Genomic DNA, 23,482 nt, shown 5'->3' with positions numbered 1-23,482 from the left:
CACTTATAAAGTCTCTCTGCTGTCAACTACCACCACTCTAACTATTCCCTCAGTATTCATGCACTTGTAGAATGACTCAGGCATTAAGTCAAGTGGTGCTACAGTCAAATGTGCACAATCTATGTAGGCCCGTAACTCCCAGCAGACTACAGATTCATCCTTGGAATAAGCCAGGTAGTATTCAAGTAGTGCCCCAATCAAACTGTCAGTCTCTATCCATGCTGACAGAACCATGTCCTTATCTAATCTCTGTGCCAACACACAAGCACTTATAAACTCTCTCTGCAGTCAACTACCAGCAGTGTAAGTATGCAGTCACTATACATGCACTTGTAGAATGAGTCAGGTATTAAGACACGCAGTGCTACAATCAAATGTGCGCAATCTATCCAGGCCTCTAACCCCCAGCACAGTACTGATTCATCCTTGCAATAAGCCAGGTAGTATTCATGCAGTGCCAGAATCAAACTATCACTCTCTGTCCACTCTTGAAATCACCCTGACAGAACCATATCTTTCGCTAATCTCTGTGCCAACACACAAGCACTTATAAACTTCCCTACTGTTAACTACCAGCACTGTAACTATACAGTCTAGGTATCCTCATGTCTATTCCATATACTTCAACATCACTTATCAACCACTATACATATCCTTTTACTCTGCCAATACCAGCAGTATCTTCTTATCCTATCACTCCGCCAATTCCTCAGTACTCATAAATTGACCATGTATTCTACTTGCAGCACTGTAATCATTCCAATTACTAGTAATGTATTTATAGAGTGGCTTAGCTACTAATACAAGTACACCTCATTTTGTCGTCTTTCAATGCATGCTGCATTCCACAGCACACATTGAAGGGCAAAAAAAAGCCTTTAGTGATTATTTTTGTGCAGGAAGGTGTCTCTTCCTGCACAAAAACAATCTCCCCATGACACAGGCATCCTTTCACTTGAATCTTTATGTCAAAACACAAGCACTTATATACTCACCCTCCTGTCAACTACCAGCACTCTCACTTTCCAGTCACAGTCTATACACCTGTACAATGCCTCAGGCATTAAGACACGAAGCGCTACAGTTAAATGTACAAAATATAGGCAGTCCCCTAATCCCATGCAGACTACTTATTCACTCTTGCAAAAATCCAGGTAGTTACCCATGCAGATCAGCAATCACAGTGTCACTGTCTGCCCACTCCTGCAATCATCCTGACAAAACCATGACCTTACCTAATCTCTGTGCCAAAACACAAGCACTTAAAGCTTTTCCTCTCCTTGTAAATACGGCCCCTTCACACGCAGCACTTTGTGTTGAAGGGGCATTCGATGGGTGTTGCTGTGTATGTTCCCACACAACACCCATGGAACAAGACACATCTCAAGATTTACAAGAAATCGTAAATCTGGAGATGCGTGTGAATGCTGCACCACCCTAGACATGGCGTAGCAAGGCGCAACGAGGAGAAATGTTTTCAGTTCTCCTCATTTTTTCCTCCTTCAATGCTTGCTGCATTCCACAGCACGCATTGAAGGAGGAAAATGCATTTAGTGATTGTTTTTGTACAGGAAGGTGTCCCTTCCTGCACAAAAACAATCTCCCCACGACGCAGGCATCTTTGCACCATAGTGCAAGGGTGCCTGCGCCAGCGCACAGCTACAGTTTGTGTGCTAATGCAGAGGGAAGCACAGAGATGCAACATATTCATGGAAATATGTTGCATCCCTGTGGTTCGGAAGTGCCGCAGCGCGTTGCAGCCAAAGGGCTTGCGGTGCCACGCTGCAGCACTTCCCCATAGATCTGCCCCTATAAATTAACCATAAACTACAAATGCATTCTTACAGTAATTCATGCTCTACACACATATTCAATCAAACCTTCAGATATTACCATGCAATAATAGTTCTTTTTTTGAACCAGATAAGGTAGTTCTGATAAGAACTTTTTTTTCTTCTTTTTTTGTTTTATATTTTTTTTTATTTTTTCAACGATTTTGTATTTTTTGGGGTGTTTTTCTAAAAACTGAACAATAAAACGAAAAAAATAAACAGGTATCTTTTGAAATTAAAGATTATTCCAAAAACAAAAAAAAAATTAACATTGATGGTTGCGTTGAGCAGAACAAATAGCATCCACCGACTGTTCTCCGTAGCAAGCTACTTTTTTGCACTTGTTGCAGCGCTGCTCTAAATAGGCAAATTCGGACCTTATATCCAGTGGAGCTTGAGATGTTGATGCTCCTGAAGTAGTTGCTCCAGCTGCTGGTGGATTTAATGCAGCTTTCCTCATCTCCTCCCGAGCAAGATTCAGAGGATGGATTGTCTGGAGGTGTTTGTACATGCTGGCAGTGCCGCATGAATACTTTTTTTCACTTCCTCTTGAGAGCACTCTTTCACAAATTTGCATGTCACCTTTGTGGCATTTACTTTTTTCTGTCCAGGTGGAAAGGTGAAGAACTTCCACACTACAGATTCTGGTCTCTGTTTTGTTGGTGCCTCCTGCAAGAATTCTTCATCTGAAGATTCTTCAACTTCCTGATGTTCTCCAGATGCCAAAGAGGCTGAAGTTGAGAAGGGATGCTTCTCTGAAGATGGTCCAAGAAGAATGATTAAAATGGGTGGGGTCCTTCAATAGTTACAGTGGGAAATGTTATAAACTAATCAAATCTATTTTTGGGAGGTCACATGGGATCCGCGCACCATGTGCTTACGAAGCACACACCCGACGTGACTTCGCGAAAATATATTGAAAAGTGATATAACTTTATTACAAGTAGAAATATATTATTTTTATGAATACCTTAGATAATCTCTAGCCCTAATATGTATGTTAAAGACACATACTTATCATAGAACATAAATAAATTTAGTGGGAGTCGCGCTCCCATCGCGTCCAGTCCACATATGACATCACGTAGGGCCCGCCAACTTGCAAGCGTCGCGTACTGTAATGCGCATGGGTCGCAAATGCACTGGAGCAGGACTCGCGGACCAGTCGCATACGAGGCGCGCACACCACGTAACATTGTATGTGTATAACGTAGCTGCAAAACATGCACCAGTCGCACACCGTACACGGACCCTCCACGACTTTTCCAAAATGGCACCTGGTACGCGTACCTGCCGTGCTGGATACACATTCAGTGCGCGACTTCAAAAAAAAATTATTTAAATAAAAGAAAATAATAAAACTATGTTAAAATAAAAAAATAAAACAAAATAATTATACTATGTTTTAATTTTACATTTTTAAAAAAAAATTGCACATTTCAGAAAAGTATATAATATTGTTTAATAAATAATATATTAAAACAAAACAGTAAAAAAACTCCAGAAATTCAGTACAAAAACCATAGGTGTAATTAGGATTACACTTAAAAATTAGCATTTAAAAAACCTTTCAAATTTACTGAAAAAACCATAGGTTTCAGACACACTATAGTTAGGAATTAGCATTTAAAAAACCTTAGAAATTCACTGAAAAAACCATAGGTTTCAGACACATTATAGTTAGGAATTAGCATTTAAAAAACCTTAGAAATTCACTGAAAAAACCATAGGACACTCATGCAGTTAGTGACCAACTGAAACAGCAGGTTCTACAACAACAGAGACAGTGATGCACATATTCACATACTTTAGTTACTAACCCATGTATTTAGTGAGACACTTTTAGTTACTCACTTAAACAGACAGTCAGACAGCTACTAAATCTTCCATCCAGCCAGTTATATATCCACTCAATCTGAATACAGATTGGTATATATATATGTAATACATATTTAAATTACAGAACCACATTCACTGGATGATGTCATCAGTGATGTCATCAGTGATGTCATTTGAGATGTCATCAGTGATGTCACTGACCATGTCATGAATGATGTAATATGTGACATCATCAGCAGTGCAGTGCAGAACTAACTATAACGGAGGAATTTCTATGGTTTTGTACGAGCGAAATGTCCAGGTAACTATAACTTTCCCTAAAACCTATGTTTTTTTCAGTGAATTTCAAAGGTTTTTTAAATGCTAATTCCTAACTATAACGTGTCTGAAACCTATGTTTTTTTCTGTGAAAAAAATAAATATATATACATATATATTAGAGAAATTCAGCGAGCATGTTGATCTCAACCAGAAAAAAGACTCGCACACCAGAGTTCATTCTTGAAAGCGTGTTATTGGCGACGCGTTTCGACCAAACAGTCTTCTTCACAAGCCAACAAAGAATATAGAGTGACAAGCGTTACTTTGAACAAGGGTTCCAATACCGTAGGGACACAGATAGGAGTATTGCAAGGTCTGCCTAGTCTGAGAGGAAGGATCACTCATGCAAGAAAACGGACAATTGATGAGCCCTGAAGAAGTCCTTAAACAGGACGAAACGCATTGGCTACCTGTGAAGAAAAGAGAATAAATCAAAGAATAAAGAAATGTGTAACAATTTCATTTGGCGGAACTGATTCTTTGTCTTTAATGTGTGCTGATCAAATCATTTTTGTAAAAGTCAGTAAATCTGCCTTAGTTAAAAAGAACACACTTTATATTGTACAATAACATAGTCGGCCTGAGAGGGTTGGGTGCAGGACCTGGCTGCAAACAAGGCCCTGTGCCCATCCACATGCTAAGAATGGCAAAAATCTTTGTGCTACGGGTGATACGGTGCTCACAAGACACTGAGTGCCAGCAAGGGTCTGGGTGTAAGCCTTGCACCCAACCACTTGTTGTGCATGGCTTAAGGCCATGCGCTGTGGGGTAGAGGGCTCGCGAGGCATTGAGCGCAGAACCTGGCCACAGTGATGTCATCAATTATGTAATTTGAATTGTCATCTGTGATGTCCCAAATTATGTCAGAGAACATGTCATGAGTGATATAATATGTGAGATCATAAGCAGTGCATGGCGGGGGAGCAAGTTATAGTTGGATCTGGCTCGGCAAACTAGAACTGATGAACATTAATGTTGTCACTGACATATTCACTTAACTATGACGTTCAATCAATCAATCAGGTTTTTGAATGCGCTGCTACTCACCCGTGAGGGTCTCAAGGCCCTGGGGGGGTGGGAGGCTGCTGATCCGTCTGTGTGCAGGGGGTAACTGTCTGGTGGGTGTGTGGAATGAGAGGCTGTGGTTCAGGTATGCTGGCCCTGTGTCATGGAGGGCTGTGTAGGCATGTGTGAGGAGCTTGAAAGTGATTCTTTTGTTGACTGGGAGCCAGTGGAGTTCACTGAGGTGTTCAGTGATGTGGCTGCGGTGAGGGATGTCGAGGACCAGTCTGGCTGTGGCATTTTGAATGTTCTGTAGTTTCCTGAGGAGTTTCTGGGTGACACCCGTGCAGAGTGCATTGCCGTAGTCAAGTCTGCTGCTGATGAGTGCGTGGGTGACAGTTTTTCTGGATTCTGTGGGGATCCATCTAAATGTCTTTCGAAGCAGGCGAAGCATGTGGGAGCATGATGAGGAGACGGCGTTGATCTGATGTTTCATTGTGAGCAAGAGTCTAGTATGATGCTGAGGTTTCGTGTGTGATTCGTGGGGGTGAGGGAGTTCCCAATGTGGTGGGACACCAGGAGTTGTCCCAAGCTGAGGGGGTGGGACCCAGGATGAGGACTTCGATCTTGTCCGAGTTGAGTTTGAGGCAACTGTTTTTCATCCAGGTGGCTCCGGCCTTTAGACCTCTGTGGAAGTTGTTTCTGGTGGCTGTGCATTCATTGGTGAGGGAGAGGATCCCTTGGGTGTTGTCAGCATAGGACACAATGTTGAGTCTGTACTTCTTGACAACGGCCGTGAATGGAGCCATGTAGATGAGCAGCTGATCTCCATTGGTTCGTAGAGGAATGGAGGTAGTCTGACTCACTGTGTACAACCAGTACGAAGGAGTGGATCCAGTCCAGGACCTTGATGTAGATGCTGGCATTGTGGAGTCTCATGATTAGGATGCAGAGGGAGACACTGTCAAAAAGCAGCTGAGAGGTCCAGAAGAATGAGGGCTGCGGTTTTGCCCCGGTCGAGGAGGGAGCAGATGTCGTTGGGTCAGAGGATGGTTTCTTTAGCAGAGGGTTGATCTCAGCATGTTTACAGTCATTTGGGAAGGCGGTGGTCTTGATGGAGCAGTTGATGGTGCGGCGAAGCTTGGGGGCGATGGCGGTGGCTGCTCTATGGAAGATGTGGTGCCGGCATGGGTCTGAGAGGGCTCAGAGCAAGGCTGTTCATGGTCTTGAGTGTGTCATCTGTGGTGCATGGGGTCCAGTTGAGCAGGATCTGTTGAGGTGTTGCATGGTTGGGTGCAGTGGTGTCAGGCTTGGTGTGAGGGTCTTGTGTGTCAAAGCTGTCATGGAGCTGCCTGAGCTTGTGGTTGAAGAAGGCACCAAGTTTGTTTCAGATGTCTTTGGAGGGTGGGTCATCCGTGGTTTTGCTGTTGGGCCTGGCAATCTTCATAACAATGGTGAAAACGTTTTTGCTGTGTTTGTTGGCATTTATTCTGTCCAGGAGGGCTGTTTTCTTTGTGGTTTAGAGGAGGAGGTGGTGTGCAGTGATTGTGTCTTTCAAGGTTGTAAGGGTTTCCGGGTTCTGTTGTTCCTCCATTTCTTCTCTAGTAGTCTACAGATGCGTCTGGACTCATGTAGGGTGGAAGTGAACCAGCTGGCTTTTTTGGAGTGTTGCTTGCCAGGTGCTGTCTTGAGGGGTGCCAGAGTGTTGGAGCAGTTGGAGATCTATCGGTGGAGGTTGCGTGCTGCGATATTAGTGTCGGCAGATGTCAGAGTGTGGTAGTGCTGAGGGAGGTGCTGAGATGTTCTTCAGTGATCTTGTTCCAGCTATGGCTGGGGAGGCTGTGAGGGTGTTGATGTGCGGTGGGTTTGGTGAAGGCCAAGTGCACGCAGTGGTGGTTGGTCTAGAGGAGTTCAATGATGTGGATGTGGGTGACATTTCTGCTGGCTGTGAAGACGGGGTCGAGCGTGTGCCCTGCTGAGTGGGTTGGAGCTGTGACTAGCTGCTTGATTCCTATGTTGGCGAGGTTCTCCAGAAGGGATGCAGTGTTCTGGTCATTGAGGTTGTCCAGGTGAAAGTTGAGGTTGCTGAGTAGAATGTGATCAGCGGATGCGAGAGCCTGGGGTACGATGAAGTCGATGATGGTATTGTTGAAGGGCAGACGAGGACCAGGAGGTCTGTAGACGAGAGTGCAGTGATGGGTGGTGTTGGGGTTGGTCTGGATAGGGAAGTGGAGGTGTTTCATTGTCGTCTAAGTGGGTGGTCAGGCGGAGGGTGTTTTTGTGGGCGATGCCTCCTTCTGGTATGTTGGGACAGACCTTGTGGCTGATCTTGTAGCCGTCGGGGAGGGAGGTGGCGATGGCTGGGCCAGATCTAGGGTTTGTCCAGGTTTCGGTGAGGAAGGCAATGTCAGGAGAGATGGAGTCAAGGAGGTCCCAGATTTCTGTGGCGTGTTTGTAGTGGGAGCACATATAGAGGAGGATGCAGCTGAGCAGGTAGGGTCTGCTGTTGGTCTGTTGGGTGGCGGGAGGAGCTGCACTGCGGAGGTGTGACAGGGTGCAGATGCAGTTTTGGCAAGATAAAGGTTCTTGGGTGTCCTTTGGTGATGTGAGGTGGCAGATGGCATGGCATCTGGTGTTGAGGGTGAGGAGGTTGCTGGCATCAGATTGGTGGAGGGTCGAAGGGACAGGGTCTGTGGTGCTGGGCACCGTCCAGGTGCGGATAGGTGCTGGTGTGTTTGCCTTTGGTTGGCCCGTTGCATGGCCACTCATCGGCCACCATTAAGTTGTGTGCAGGGGGGCTGGACAGCTGGGAGGTGGGAAAGAGGCATTGGAGAAGCAAAGCGCAGCAAAAAGGCACAAGGAGAAGAAAGGAAGAGTGCAAAAGGTGAACGGGACAGAAAGAAAAGCCAGAAAAAAGAGAGACAGAGGGCAGGGATGAGGGGAAAAAGCAGAAGAAAGCAGATACAAGTCAGAAAAAAAGCTTAAAAAAAAGAGAGACGGGGCAGTCCAGCAGCAGAGCAGAGATGCTCTACCACTAGACCACCAGGGATGAGGTGCAGACAGGTGCCTGCAAGTGGGGGAGGGTCTCAAACCACTGACCCTAGGGTCAGAAGATCAGCAGCAGGGAGCTCGGGGGAAACAAGCAAGGGAGCAGTCCACGTTTTTTTCCCAAACAGAACCAGATATGCATGTATATATATGTGAATATATATATAAATATATATACTACCTACTGGCGGTCGCCAGTAGGTACTTATAGCGTTTTTTCTTTGGTGCCGGTTGACGAATCTTTGCGCAATTTTCCAAATCAACGGAGCGCTCCGGTCAGCTCCTGTCTTGAAAGTTTTGCGGTGATTCGTCAAGCGGGGGTGAGAAAAAAGGGGGGTCCTAAAACACGTTTTCCCCATGTTAATTTCCATAGGAAATTTTGGAACAGGCTACAGCCGGAACTGCTGAACGGAATTACACCAAATTTGGCTAAAAGGTAGCTCTTGGTTCAGAAAGCAACCTTTTTTTTAAAATGGTGTGAATCCATTCAGTAGTTACAGAGATTTTCAAGAAATAAAAAATATATATATCTGAGCACCGGTACGAGCTTCACTATGATTGGCTGTCAATACTCCGAAGTGCTGGCAGTCATCTTTTGACTCCATAACCATGTAATAAAAAATCAGGGGAAGAAAGGTTGAAAAACAAGAAAAGGGCGCAGGGTAGAAACACCCTGACCCCCTAGGCCAGCTCAGGGGGTCCCACAAGGACCCCTAGGGCCCCAAAAAAGCATTTTAAAAATAATTGGCCAAATTGCGCTGGGTGCGTGAATCTGGCCAAGAAAAAACAAAATGAAGCGCACGCTCCCACGCTATGTTTTGTATAAGCCCCTGGGTGGGCCAGGTCGCAGGTGTAATGTGCAGTTAATTAGCGGGGGCCTGCGGGGACCCCCGCAGCCCTGAGGATTGCCACCTTCCTGGTGCTTTATTCATTATGTGAGGGGGGCACGCAGCCCGCCTCAGACCAGGGGACTGCCACCTTCCCGTGACTTCTAAAAAAATGTGTGGGGGTGCTCCAGCCCCCCCATGCTGCCCAGGGGACCGCCACCTCCCCGGGGCATTCATTAATATGGGTCGGGGGCCTCATGGGCCCCCGAAGCCACAGGGACCGCCACCTCCCCGGGGCTTAAATTAAAGTAAAGAAGTGTGGAGGGCTCCTGCCTCATCCCATACTGCCCCGGGGACAACCACCTCCCCGGGGCAATAAATATTCAAATGCGGGGGTCTGTTGTGGACCCCCATGGGCCACTACCTCCCCGGGGCTTTAAACAGTTGGGAGGGGACCAGGTGGCCCCCTTCCTGGAGCCCTTGATGGCCCTGGGGACCGCCACACCCCCAGGGCCGGCTCCTGCAATGTCCCGGGGTGCCTACCCCGGGACATTGCTGTTTGCTATGGCAGGGCGCGAGCACGGCTCCCCTTCACCTTAAATATTTTTTTTTAAGAAGAGGCCATGCCCCAGGGGATGGAGTCCCTGGGGCTAAAAGTGGCCAAAGGATGGGGGCCACGTGGCCCCTTCCCTAGAAATAAATAGAAAAAAAGAAGGCCATGCCCTGGGAGACGGGGTCCCCGGGGCCAAAATTGGCCCAGGGAAGAGGGGCCACGTGCCCCCCTAATCTCAAATTTCTTTTTTTTAAAAGGAGGCCATACCCCGGGGGTGGGGACCTCGGGGCCAAAATTGGCCTCGGGAGGGGGGGCAGCACGGCCCCATGCCATTTTTTAAAAAAAAAAGGGGTCAGACCCTGGGGGATGGGGTCCCCGGGGTCCCAAAAATACTAAAAGAAGGGGGGCTCCACGGCCACCCTTCTAAAATAAAGTAATAAAAAGCTGGCATCTTGCCATAGGCCCCGCCCACTCCCTCCACCACTCTGCAAATGCGCCCCCTGGCACATTCTAAGTTGGGGAATTAAGTCCCCCTGAAAACTGAGGGTCACTGGGGGCCAACCAGCCCACCAGGTACCTTCAGTAAGTGCCACTGAGTTGGATTGCAGAGAGGTGGTCAGAGGCCACGCCTCTTTTTACACCACTCTGCAAATGCGACTCTTGGCACACTGCTAGTGGGGCGATGATGTCCTCTTCTTTCCTGAGGACCTCAGGACACAAGTGGACTTCATCCCCCGTGCAGCAGTGTGACAGGAGGCACGTTTTCAGAGTGGTGTAAAAAGGGGGCATGGCCTCGGACCACTCTCAGCAATCCAGCTGTGTGGGGCTTACTGGAGGTATCTGGTGGGCTAGTTGGCCACCAGGGACCCTCATGAGGAAAGGAGACTTCATCCCCCAACCAAGAGTGTGCCAGGAGGCGCATTTGCAGAGTGGTGAAGAACAGGGGCGTGGCTCTGTCCACCTCTAAGCAATCCCACTGTGTGGGGCTTACTGGGGGTAAGAGGTAGGCTAGTTGGCCCCTAAGGCCCCCCAGCAGTGAAGGGGACTTTTAATCCCCATCCAAGAGCACGCCAGGGAGCGCGTTTGCAGAGTGGTGGGCAAAGGGGACGCGGCCTGTTATGAGAACTTAGAAATCCTGCTGTGTGGTACTTACTGGAGGTAATAGGAGGGGTAGTTGGCCCCCAAGAATGTCCTTGGGGGCCAACTACCCCTCTTGTTACCTCAGGTAAGTCCCACACAATAGGTTTGCTAAGACATCTTCGGAGGCCACGCCCCCTTTCTCCACCACTCTGCAAACATGCCTCATGGTAGACTATGGGATGGGGATGAAGTCCACTTTACTCCTGAGGGACTTTGGAGTCCAAGAAACCCTCCTGGTACCTCCTGTAAGTCCCATGCAGCGGAATTCCTGAGCACTGGTCAGAGGCCCAGCACCCTTTCTCCACCACTCTGCAAACTACTACTTCAAGAAGCATCTTTTACACCTCTGACTGAGAGGTAGATTTAATCCCCCTGCCCTATTATGTACTAGGGCCTTACATAGGAGGTCATGGCAATCACAGGGCTATCCCAAAGCATAGTGTTCCCTAGTGTATGTAGGTGTTTCACTGTATTCTAAGTGTCTTTTAGCATTGCACTGGCTCTAGGCCTGATGAGTCAGTTACCACCAGTACCCATCAGCAAAAGGTTGGGGCACAGGATGACTTTGCAACAAGGCCTCTTTCTGTACCTCTGTTGGTTCTCTCTGCATATCTCTTGCTTCTTTCTGCACTTTTCTTCATCTTTCTGGACTTCTGTTGCTTCTTTCTACATATATCTTGCTTGTTTCTGCGCCTTTCTTTATCTTTCTGGACTTCTGTTGCCTCTTTCTATATTTCTCTTGCTTCTTTCTGTGCTTTTCTTCCTCATTCTGCATATGTCCTACCTCTGTAGGCATAGTTAAAAATTAGCATTTAAAAGACCTTAGAAAGTCTCTCAAACAACCATAGTTTTCAGGGATGTTATAGTAAGAAATTAGCTTTTAAAAACCTCAGAAATTCACTGAAAAAAAACAAAGGTTTCAGTGACGTTATAGCTAGTTAGACATTTCACTTGTACAAAACCAGAGAAATTTGTCTGTTAATACTAGTTGGGCTAACTATAACTCGCGCCCCCGCAATGCACTGCTGATGACATCACATATTACATCATTCATGACATGGTCAGTGACATCACTGATGACATCTCAAATGACATCACTGATGTCATCACGATGACATCATCCAAGTGATAATCAGATGCACCTCCTCACACTCTAATATAACCTTTGATACACCCACTCTAAAATACAATTTTCAAAACCATAGACACACAAATACCAGTTACTACATACCCACTCACTGATTCCTAGGTCTACACACAAATCTACTCATTCACCCATACAGTCACTAATGCATGCAGTCACTCATCAATACAGCACTATTATATGCACTCATGCACCTACACAGACACTCAAACACCGCCACTCATCCATAGAGTTACTCACACACCTAGTCAGTCATGCAATGAATCAATCACACTCCCATTTACTCACCTATACAGTTATACACACACCACCTCACTTATTCATACAGATATTAACACATACTTACTCTCTTCTACAATCACTGATACAAGCACACACTCATCCATACAGCCACTCTCACAATCACTCTAACATATAATCATTTATAGACTCCAACACTCACATATACTGCCTTTCACATATCTAGTTACTCACACATGTACCACTAAAACATCCATTCACTAACCAACACACCCATACACATACTCACCCACCCATACAACCCCTCGCAGACGCACTTTTGAACCCATACACCCAGTGAATCCCCCACTCACATATCTATGCACAGAGTCACACACCTACACAGACACTCAGGCACCCATACGAATACTCAGACAAACCATCAATAACCCATATAGACACTCATATAGCTACTCACCAACTCATGGAGCCACTTACATTCACACAGTTTAGTCACTAACCCATGCATTCAGTACAAAATGTTTAACCGCTCATTTATACAGTCAGTCATGCACCTACTAAATCATCCATTCAGACACTCATACACCCACTCATTCTTCAATACACCTTGGCATTTATATATATATAAAACATTTACAGAAACACACACACACACACAGGATGATGTCATCAGTGATGTCATCAGTGATGTCATTTGAGATGTCATCAGTGATGTCTTCAGTGATATCACTGACCATGACATGAATGATGTAATATGTGAAGTCATCAGCAGTGCATTGGGGGGGCTCGAGTTATAGTTAACTCAACAAACTATAAGGGCTGTATTTCTGTGATTTTGTATGAGTGAAATGTCCAACTAACTATAACGTCCCTGAAACGTGTGATTTTTTCAGTGAATATATAAATATATAAAAATATATATATATTTACTAAAAAAATCAAAGCTTATAGTTATGTTATAGTTATGGATTGTAATTACATCTCACTTTAAATTTAAAAAAACCTTACAAATTCACTCAAAAAACTAAATGGTGAACATAACTTTATAGTTAGGTGAAAATGTCTGTTAAAGCATACTATTTTAAATAAACAAAGCCACTGAAATTCACTAGCTATAGTGAACTCAAGTTATTGTAACTTGTGCCCTAAAGTAACTATAACTCATGCCCTCGCCATGCACTGTTAATTACCTCACCTATTACATCACTCATGACATGTTCCATGATTTCATTTAAAATATCACTGCAAGAGCAGAAGCATCATTTATCACGACACTGTGCATGACAGGAGCAAGAGTAATAGATGCTTCATGGAAGGAGTTACAGTTACTAGAGAGAACTATTACTGGTGAAGTTCAGGGTTTTCGTTTGTTTAAAATAGTATGTTTCAAATGACATTTTCACCTAACTATAACATCCCTTTAACTATAGTTTTTTTTCAGTGGTCTATCTATCTATCTATCTATCTATCTATCTATCTATCTATCTATCTATCTATCTATCTATCTATCTATCTATCTATCTATCTATCTATCTATCTATCTATCTATCTATCTATCTATCTATCTATCTATCTATCCATCCATCCATCCATCCATCCATCCATCCATCCATCCATCCATCCATCCATCCATCCATCTATCTATCTATCTATCTATCTATCTATCTATCTATCTATCTATCTATCTATCTATCTATCTATCTATCTATCTATCTATCTATCTATCTATCTATCTATCTATCTATCTATCTATCTATCTATCTATCTATTCACTGAAAAAAACATAGGTTTCAGGGACGTTATAATTAGTTGGACATTTGACTCATATAAAACCAGAGAAATTCGCCCGTTATAGTTAGTTGAGCTAACTATAACTCGCGCGCCCGCAATGCACTGGTGATGATGTCACATATTACATCACTGATGACATGGTCAGTGACATCACTGATGACATCTCAAATTACATCACTGATGACATCACTGATTACATCATCCAGTGAATGTGTGTTTCTGTAAAGTTTAAATATTTTTCATATATATCTATGCCAAGGTGTATTGAAGAAAGAGTGAGTTTACAAGTCCCTGAATGGATTATTTAGTAGGTGCATGACTGACTGTATAAGTTTGTGATTGAACATGTGTTACTGAATGTATGGGTTAATGACTAAACTGTGTGAAAGTCTGTATTAGTGTCTCAGTTGGTGTATAAGCGGCTGCATGGGTTGGTGAGTAGCTACATGAGTGTCTATATGGGTTATTGATTTGTTGTCTGAGTATCTGTATAAGTACCTGAGTGTCTGTGTTGTGTGACTCTGTGCATACATGTCTGAGTGGGTGATTCACTTTTTGTATGGATTCAAAAGTACATCTGGGAAGAGCTGCATGGGTGAGTTAGTGTGTGTATGGGTGTGTTGGTGAGTGAATGAATGTCTCACTGGTATATGTGTGAGTAACTAAATATGTTTTAAGGCAGTATATGTGAGTGTTGGAGTATATAAATGACTATACGTGAGAGTAAGTTATTTGAAGAGTGGGTGTATAAAAGAGTGTCTGCTTGTGTCAGTGATTGTATAAGACAGTAATTATGTGTTAGTATCTGCATAAATAAGTGATGTGGTGTGTGTATAAATAACACAGTTGGTGTGTATAACTGTATACATGAGTAAATGGGTATGTGATTGATTCTTCACATGACTGACTAGGTGTGTGAGTAACTCTATGGATGAGTGGCAGACTGTGACTGTATGTATAGGTGTATGAGTGCATATTATAGTACTGTATTGATGAGTAGATGCATGTATAAGTGAGTGGATGAGAGTGTAGACATAGGAAATAGTGGGTGGTATGTAGTATCTGCCATTGTTGTGTGTATGGATTCAAAAATAGTGGTCTGTATTTTAGAGTGCGTGTATCAAAGTTTATATTAGGCCATCAGTATGTACATCAGATTATCAGGTGGATGATGTCATCAGTGATGTTATTTGAGATGTCATCAGTGATGTCATCAGTGATGTCACTGACCATGCCATGAGTGGTGTAATATGTGATGTCATCACCAGTGCATTGCGGGCGCGCGAGTTATTGTTAGCTCAACTAACTATAATGGGCAAATTTCTCTGGTTTTAAAGGAGCAAATGTCCAACTAACTATAACGTCCCTGAAACCTATGGTGCTTACAGTGAATTTCTAAGGATTTTTAAATGCTAATTCCTAACTATAACGTCTGTAAAACCTATGGTTTTTTCAGTGAATTTCAAAGGTTTTTTAAATGTTAATTTCATATTTTAATATTTATAAAACCTATACTTTTTCTATTGTTTTTATGTAATATTTTGGAACTCTATTATCCTTTTTTTTATTTTAAAAATATGTAATGTTTTATATTTTCAAAAAAAGGTATGTATATCGTTTTTTTTTTTTTTTTTTAGAAAGCTGAAGTCCCGTACCGGTAGTGTACCAAGTTCCATCAGCATGCGAATCCTATCCGCCATATTGCTGAACTCATAAAGGATGCGCATTTCGTATCCGACGGGTTCGTGGCACCGCAGTACCAAGCCGCACCTTACGTTGTGTACGTATGGGGTCACGCCCGCTGCGCGTTGCGTATGCCACGAGTGCACGCTGCCAGGCCCTGTGTTACGTCATAGACATATGGTGTCGTGCCGGGAACTCCATTTCCTCATTTTTTTTTCAGCTCAAAACTTTATCTAAATAAGTTTCAAGTGTATGTGAGAACAAGCAATACTCTAAAATATTTTAAACATTTATATATTTCTAACTGTAATAAACTTATATGGTAAATATATTTTCTCAAAATCTCGTCGGGTGCGGCCTCCTTGCGTGCTCGGTGCACGATTGCCATGTGACCTTAAAGAAAAGCATTTCATTGGTTCATAACATTTCCCATTGTAACAGTTGGAAGACCGCATCCATTTTAGTCATTCTCTCTACATCGTTTGATGAGACTCCTCTTCTGCTTAGAGAGCTTTTTTGAAATGTTTTTGCTATATACATATATCTGACACTGCACACAACATGCAACCATCATCTTCATCAATATTCATCCTCTGTAAAGTAGCCTTCAACCTGGGCCAGCCATGCATCTAAAAGCTACATAACAGAACTTTTGCCCACTGCCAGAGGTAACATGGTTGCATACGCTGTCCACAGCACAATGTAGTGTGGTACGGCCCAGGGGCAGTATCATGCATAGATAATGGACACACGGACCCAGATAGATAGTGGAAGTGGGTACGGGCACGTGCGCTTGACTCCTTTTTATTACCAGGGTCACATATCCAGTGACGTCTGTGCTGAATGCTTGTGGGGTGAGTGTAAACCAGCCCTCAGGGAATGGTTGCTGCTAGCATCAACTAAAACAGTAATCATTGGATCACACACAGAGATTCAATAATAAAAGGGTCAATAGTTTGTGCTGCAGTAAGGTAGGGACACTAGATGTGAAATAAAACAGAAAAGATTCTATTGTAAAAGAACCATAACTTGTGGTATACTGAGATACAGGCAGTAGATCTGAAATAATACATAAAACGATTGTATCATAAAGGGTCCATCAGGTCTAGTGCACTCAGATAGCCACATCAAAAGCATTCAGCATGTGCACAGCCAGCGATGATGCGTGCTGCGGATGGGCTGTATTAGGAGCAATGTCTGTTGCCTGCAACACTACATCATCCGCAATAGCGACTCGATCTGAATTGTAAACACTGCTGTCTGCAGTGTAGGCCAGAGAGCGGTCAGCAAGGGCCCACAGCCACGTGGCGTTGACTTGAGCTGTCCTGTTTGCCGTACGCGAAGCAACAAAAACCGTGTGGGGACCCTGTGATGATGCGTATGTGTGGTGCGGACAGAGCGCACTGGAGCAATGTCTTTTGCCTATAGGACTGCGTCATCTACAATAGCGACTCCTTCTGAATTGTAAACACTGCTGTCTGCAGTGTGGCCAGAGAGCGGTCAGCAAGGGCCCACAGCCACGTTGCGTTGACTTGAGCTACCCAGTTTCTCATACGCGAAGCAAGATAAACCGTGTGCGGACCCTGCGATGATGCGTATGCGTGGTGCTGACAGAGCGCACTGGAGCAATGTCTTTTGCCTACAGGACTGCGTCATCTACAATAGCGACTCGATCTGAATTATGAACACTGCTGTCTGCAGTGTAAATTGAAGACAGTACTGAGCACAGTCTTCCATGAATACTTTTTCTCACTTCCTCTTCACAAAATACAACAACGTAAATTACACAAAACTCTGCAATAAATAAATCAGGGCTCCCTGTCTCTGACTTTACTTACTTGGTTGTCCCTGAGGATTGCGCTGCCTGCCTGACACTGTTTCTTGCTGTCTGCCACCTGTTGCTGTCCCGGTCTCCCGCCGCTGCACTTCCATCTCGTGCGGCCGCAGTGGGGAGACCGGCTGTCAAAAAACCACAAGACCCAGGTGCCCCAGCGGTCACGAACCACGTGACCGAGCGTTTCGCGCCAGGAGGCGCTTCAAATCACGGTGCTGCTGCGGCAGAGCGGGCTCCCTGTCTCTGACTTTACTTACTTGGTTGTCCCTGAGGATTGCGCTGCCTGCCTGACACTGTTTCTTGCTGTCTGCCACCTGTTGCTGTCCCGGTCTCCCGCCGCTGCACTTCCATCTCGTGCGGCCGCAGTGGGGAGACCGGCTGTCAAAAAACCACAAGACCCAGGTGCCCCAGCGGTCACGAACCACGTGACCGAGCGTTTCGCGCCAGGAGGCGCTTCAAATCACGGTGCTGCTCCCGCGTCGCGGGATCGCGCGCGGGTAGCGCCGGGAGAAGCCCGGGACAAGGGCGGGACCGTCTGTGGCCGTCCGGGGCCGGAGGAGGCTGGGCTGGGGCCTACTCCCTAAAATCTACTGAGGTACATCCCTGCTCAACCAGGTCCCTATTGACAAGGTATCACTGTATCATTGTTGTACCATCTAGGAGACTGACTTGGCACCTGACTAATGGGGAAAAAAGCCATCATGAAGAAACGATCTATAGAAATGCAAAATAAAGGCAGTAAGGTCCCCCTGCCGAGCTTGACTGCGATCGATAGGATGTTGCAGAAAACGATAGGCGTTGTTGTAACCGCCATAGAGAGCACAGAGAGGCGCTTATCACTCCCCCCTAATATGCGCCTAGCTTCGCTAAACCCTTCCTCTGACGAACAGCCAATAGTCTCACCTGGATCTACATTTCTGGACTCTTATGTAGGTCTCCCAGGAGTTGAGGGTAGCCGCAACATCCCTTTTTTAAATAATCCTCCCCCCGTAACACCATTATCTGCAACAAGTGTAACTAGTGCGCAACACATACCAATCACACAGCACCAGGATACATTCGTAGAGATATACGATCCAGTAACCAATCCAGTGGTCTTGGAGGACTCAGCCCTCTCCCTATGTACGTCATTGAACAAGAGTGAGAGCCTTATCGTTTTAGATAGGTCCCTACCCTTGCCAGCAAATGGGAATATTTGCCACCATAATCAAAATGACACGAGGCCATATAGAGAGCCAACCCTAACGAGCAAAACCCCTCTGCTCAAAACAACTAATAGACGTATTGTTAATCGAGTAAGAACTGGTGGGGCTTCGAAGAGGAAAATAATAGAAGCTGTACAAAAAGGTAGGGAACCTAAACTATTTAAAACCCAAGATTCGGAAATCCCTAAGCAAAGACCTCCCATGAAAAAAAGGATACCTGTAAGGCCCAATGATAACCAAGGGCGTTCTACTAAAATTATCACTACAGGTAGTCCTACTGGAACCATAACTCCTGCTTCTAATGAGGGTGTCTATGGGTCATTGGCACACATAGAGCACATCGTTAGGTCAATGATTTTGCCAGTCCTTGAAAGGATTAAATTGGTAGACGAAAAGCTGGAGAAACTGGGACAGTTAACTCTTGATAACTTTACTTCCCTAAAGAACCTGATAAAGGTAGAAGTTAGAGGGAGAACAGAGGACCTACCTTCTTCCTATGTTGATTCGGTAAACACTATAAGTGTTGGAAGTGCTGTAAGTACAGGACTCACAGTTCAATCAACCAAGGTACTAAATTGCAAAGGGCTGAATTGTAACCAACAAAAGTTAGTAAAACGTGCTAAAACTCCAACATCTAGTGCAGGGAAGCTTACGAAGGGAAAAGCTGCTATACCACAAAGCACAGAAAAAACAACAAATAAGCACGAAGGAAGTATAAAAACTCCTTCAGTAACAATTGACTTACCACCAGATTCGCTGCCCTACACAATTGTACTTACTGGCGTCCCTGAATTGAAAAATGGGAAAGTAGAATCCTACCAAGAGCTAAAGAATAAAGTGTTATTCTGGTTGAATACTAACAGGCCGATCCCTAGACACTTAAACGGGGAGATACTGTTTGTCAGAAGGGTTGGCTGGATAGGTAGGAAGGCAAAAGACATACAAGGAGACACGATTATAGTCAACTTCAGAGATAGAAATGTAGTGGCACTAGTTTGTAACGATGAATACTACAATGACAAGGGCCCTATTAGAATAAAAAATCTTAATTATTTTTACAGTGAGAAGGCTACCCGTACATATAAATGCCGGGCAAGCACGGCATATGAAGTTACGCCGTGGGGGCCTGTTAACTTTTTCAACATACCCATAAATAATCGCTTCTCTGAGCTATATGGGTTAGATGAGATAAATTGACTTGATGTAAGTTACGATAAAGAGGATGATATTATTGCTAAATCCACTAAGGCAACTATGGATGGATGTAACACTAGGGACATAGCCAAACAGGATAACAACCTAACCCTGCAAACAGAAGTGGGGAATATCAATTCACCAATAATAAGAATTGGTGATGATACAAATATAGACTTGGGCCAACCTGACAGTACTAGGGAAGTTGTGGTCAAGTTAATCTCTTGGAATATTGCTGGTATAAAGAAAAATCTGTCTGACCCTGCTTGGCACAATTATATCAGCAAAGCGGACCTTATCTTGTTCCAAGAAACATGGGGGGTAGAACACTCTTTTAAAGTAGGGTACAGGTCATTCCATATAGCAGCATCACACTTAAATAAAGGTAGACCGTCTGGCGGTTTGATAATCTGGGCAAGAATCACGCTGGGTATTGACTTTACACAAGTGGATTCCAATAGCCCTGATATTTTGGCTATAAAATTCAATGACGCTAAAGGACGGGCAATGTGTATTATTAATATTTACAACAGACCCCATCCGTCAAATAAGGAATCAGATACAATAGCCCAACTAGATGGTTTTATCCGCAGTTTAGACCACAAAACTATGTTGATTATAGGAGGAGACCTTAATAGGAGTTTTGAACCCATTACGGGGCTAGATGATATCCATGGCGAAGAAGACAAGGCCTATGACATCCCTAGCATTGACGCAAATTACATAACACCGTGCACAAATGGCTCATTGCAGATGTTAACATTGACTATGGAACATGGCCTACGCTCCTGTAACGGCCGACTCCCTGCTGATTGCCCAAGCAAACCGACCTTTGAAAGAGGTTGCTCTACTAGCCATCTTGACTACATACTGGTCTCCTTGAATCTATGGCCAATGCTCATAGATTTGAATGTGGATAACCGTACTGAAAGTGATCACTTTCCTCTTTCTTTGACTATCACTGGCTCATTGTTCACACTCCCTAAGGTACTGACACCTAGTGATTATATTTCCACTTATGAGCCCTTGGAGTCTAACAATTGCAGGTCTCTAAAATGGCCTGCTGTAATGGCCAATGTCGATACAATTAGAGAAATCTATGCACTCTACGTAAAATTTATGTCGCCCTTAGATAACATTAACACTGAGGAACGCTCGGTATCATTAGTACATAGGAATCTGATGCAGCAACTTAGGAAAGTCCTCTCAAAAGAGGTTAATATAGGCCAAGCCTGTCGGAATAACCGGCCTAAGGAGAGCCTTTGGTATAACAAAGCCTGCCGGCAGGCTAAACTAGAACTAATAAAGGCCATAAAAGGGAAGCAAATAAATATCTTGAGAGAAAAAAGAAAATTTTATAAAAACACTATTTTAATTGCAAAAAGATCTTGGGATGAACAAGTTTGGGTAGATTTACTTCAAGCTTGTAAATCAAAAGATCAAACGTTATTCTGGAACCTTATAGCTAAGGGCACCAAAGAAGGTGTGCAATCCAGAGATAGGTTTCTAGAAGAAAAGGTCTGGGTCAAACACTTCTCCTCATTATACTTATGTGTAGGGGAGGAGGAAGTAATGACAAACGAATACCCAGGGCAAAATACTTGTGATTCAACGCTAACATTTAGCTTGGCAGATACCATACTAGCCATTAATTTAGTTAAACAAGGCAAAGCCCCAGGACCAGACAAAATTCCTGGGGACCTCTGGAAACACGAGAATAATCTCTGGGCACCCTATATTAATCTACTTAGTAATGACATCGCAAGAGGTGCCCCAATTCCAGAAACCTGGCAGGGTGCAGAAATCGTGACCATTTTTAAGAAGGGGGATAGATCCAATCCATCAAATTATAGACCTATCAGTTTGATAGATGTCTTGCAAAAAATTTATGCGCGCCAACTCCTCAATAAATTGAATATGTGGATCGAGGATCATTTTATTTTCACCAAATACCAGGCAGGTTTCAGAGCCAAAATTAGTACAGTAGACCAGGTTTTTAGATTTTTATGTTTAATATGGAAATATATCAACATAAGGAAATCCCATCTATACGTAGCCTTCGTGGATCTTAAAGCGGCCTTCGATTTGGTTCCCAGGGGGCAGTTATGGAAAAGGCTGAGGGATATGGGCGCCCCCGGGGAGATCTGCCACCAAATGATTAGGCTACACGAAGGTAACTATGCAAGAGTAAGGTGGGGGCCAAATGGAGAGCTATCGGAGAGAATAAATATAAAGAGAGGTGTCCGACAAGGTTGTGTTCTGGCACCAACTCTTTTTTCTCTCTACGTAAATGACATCCCTGAAACCCTCTTGGGCTGCGAGCATGACTCTCCCAAGTTGTGTGGTCAAGCCGTTCCGGCCTTATTATTTGCGGATGACACGATTTTAATCTCCCAAACACCTAATGGTCTACAAAATCTTTTGAATAAATTTCGGGAATACTGCTTGGACAAAAACCTTGAAATTAATGCTTCTAAAACGAAAGTTATGGCGATTAACCCCCACAGAGGGTTTAACAAAGTTTTTAATGTAAATAAGGAAAAGATTGAACAAGTGAATAATTTTAAATATCTGGGTATCACCCTTGACACCAAAATGAACTGGAAACCCCAAATAGAAAAATCGAGGTTAACATTAATACAAAATAAAGCCCCTATAATTAGGAAGTTTAAAAGTAGCCCTATTAAAGCAATATCACCTGCAATTGAACTTTTTAAATATAAAGTTCAATCAGCCACCCTATATGGGGCAGAACTATGGGGCCATGTACCACGAGATTCTTTTTCAGTCCAAGAAAATAGTTTTTTGAGGCAACTCTTAGCGATTCCGGGTTGCACCCCTCTTGTCCCGCTATTTTGGGATTTGAATATACGTCACTTGGACGATCAAGCTCATTTACGCCCACTACTGTACTGGGTGCGCCTGTGGTCAACTGATGAGCTTGCAGACTATAGAGACGCACTGAAGGAAATAATCCAAATAAAGAATGCTACTCAGTTAGTTTGGTTAGCGTATATTGAAAATTGGTTCACAAAGCTGGGCTTACGCAACTTTTGGACAGATCCGGATTCACTAACCAATTCTTCTAAAAAATTGCTGAAGGTCACATATTGGGACTATATTAATAACTCTGTTTTATATAAACCCAATCTTGGACCACTGACCCTAAAATTTTTAAATTTTAAATGTGGAAGCAAATTCGAAAACTTCATGGATGAAATAGAACCCCCTCTGGCTAAATCACTGTATTTAAAGTATCGCTATGGTATTTTGCAACTTAGCTCCAGAACATCAAAATGGGCGCCCAATAATAATAATAATAAATCAGACCTGTGCAAATTGTGCGATATGGACGCTAAGGAGGATGAGACCCATGTTCTTTTCATATGCCCTGCATATATGCGGCCAAGGATAAAATGGATCAAACCTATTTGTTTAAACTTGGGTCTTCGTCGTATCCAGGATGGGGAAAGAATATTTAAGGGCGACTCATCACAGAGGATAGTATTTAGCCTGAGTCGTTTTTTATTCAGTGTTGCGATAATTAGGAAAAGGAATGGTCAAAAAATGTAATGGTATCATCATTAAGCCTGGTTCTTAAAAAATTTTTAAAAAAATAACCCCTTTTTTTATCCCTATTTTAAAACATTGTGTATAAATTGATATTTAAATTGTATTTATGTATGGATTATTTGTTCCCATCAGAAATGCTGCATTTTTGTCATAATGATTGTTTTTATTCTATGGTACTCTTTTATGGTTATTATAACCGAAATAAAGAATTGAATTGAATTGAAATCAAAACAATTCTAATTGCGATCTCTGCTGT

Source organism: Triturus cristatus, chromosome 5_1, assembly GCF_964204655.1.
Source record: "Triturus cristatus chromosome 5_1, aTriCri1.1, whole genome shotgun sequence".
Taxonomy (NCBI): domain Eukaryota; kingdom Metazoa; phylum Chordata; class Amphibia; order Caudata; family Salamandridae; genus Triturus; species Triturus cristatus.
This window is presented reverse-complemented; position numbering follows the sequence as displayed.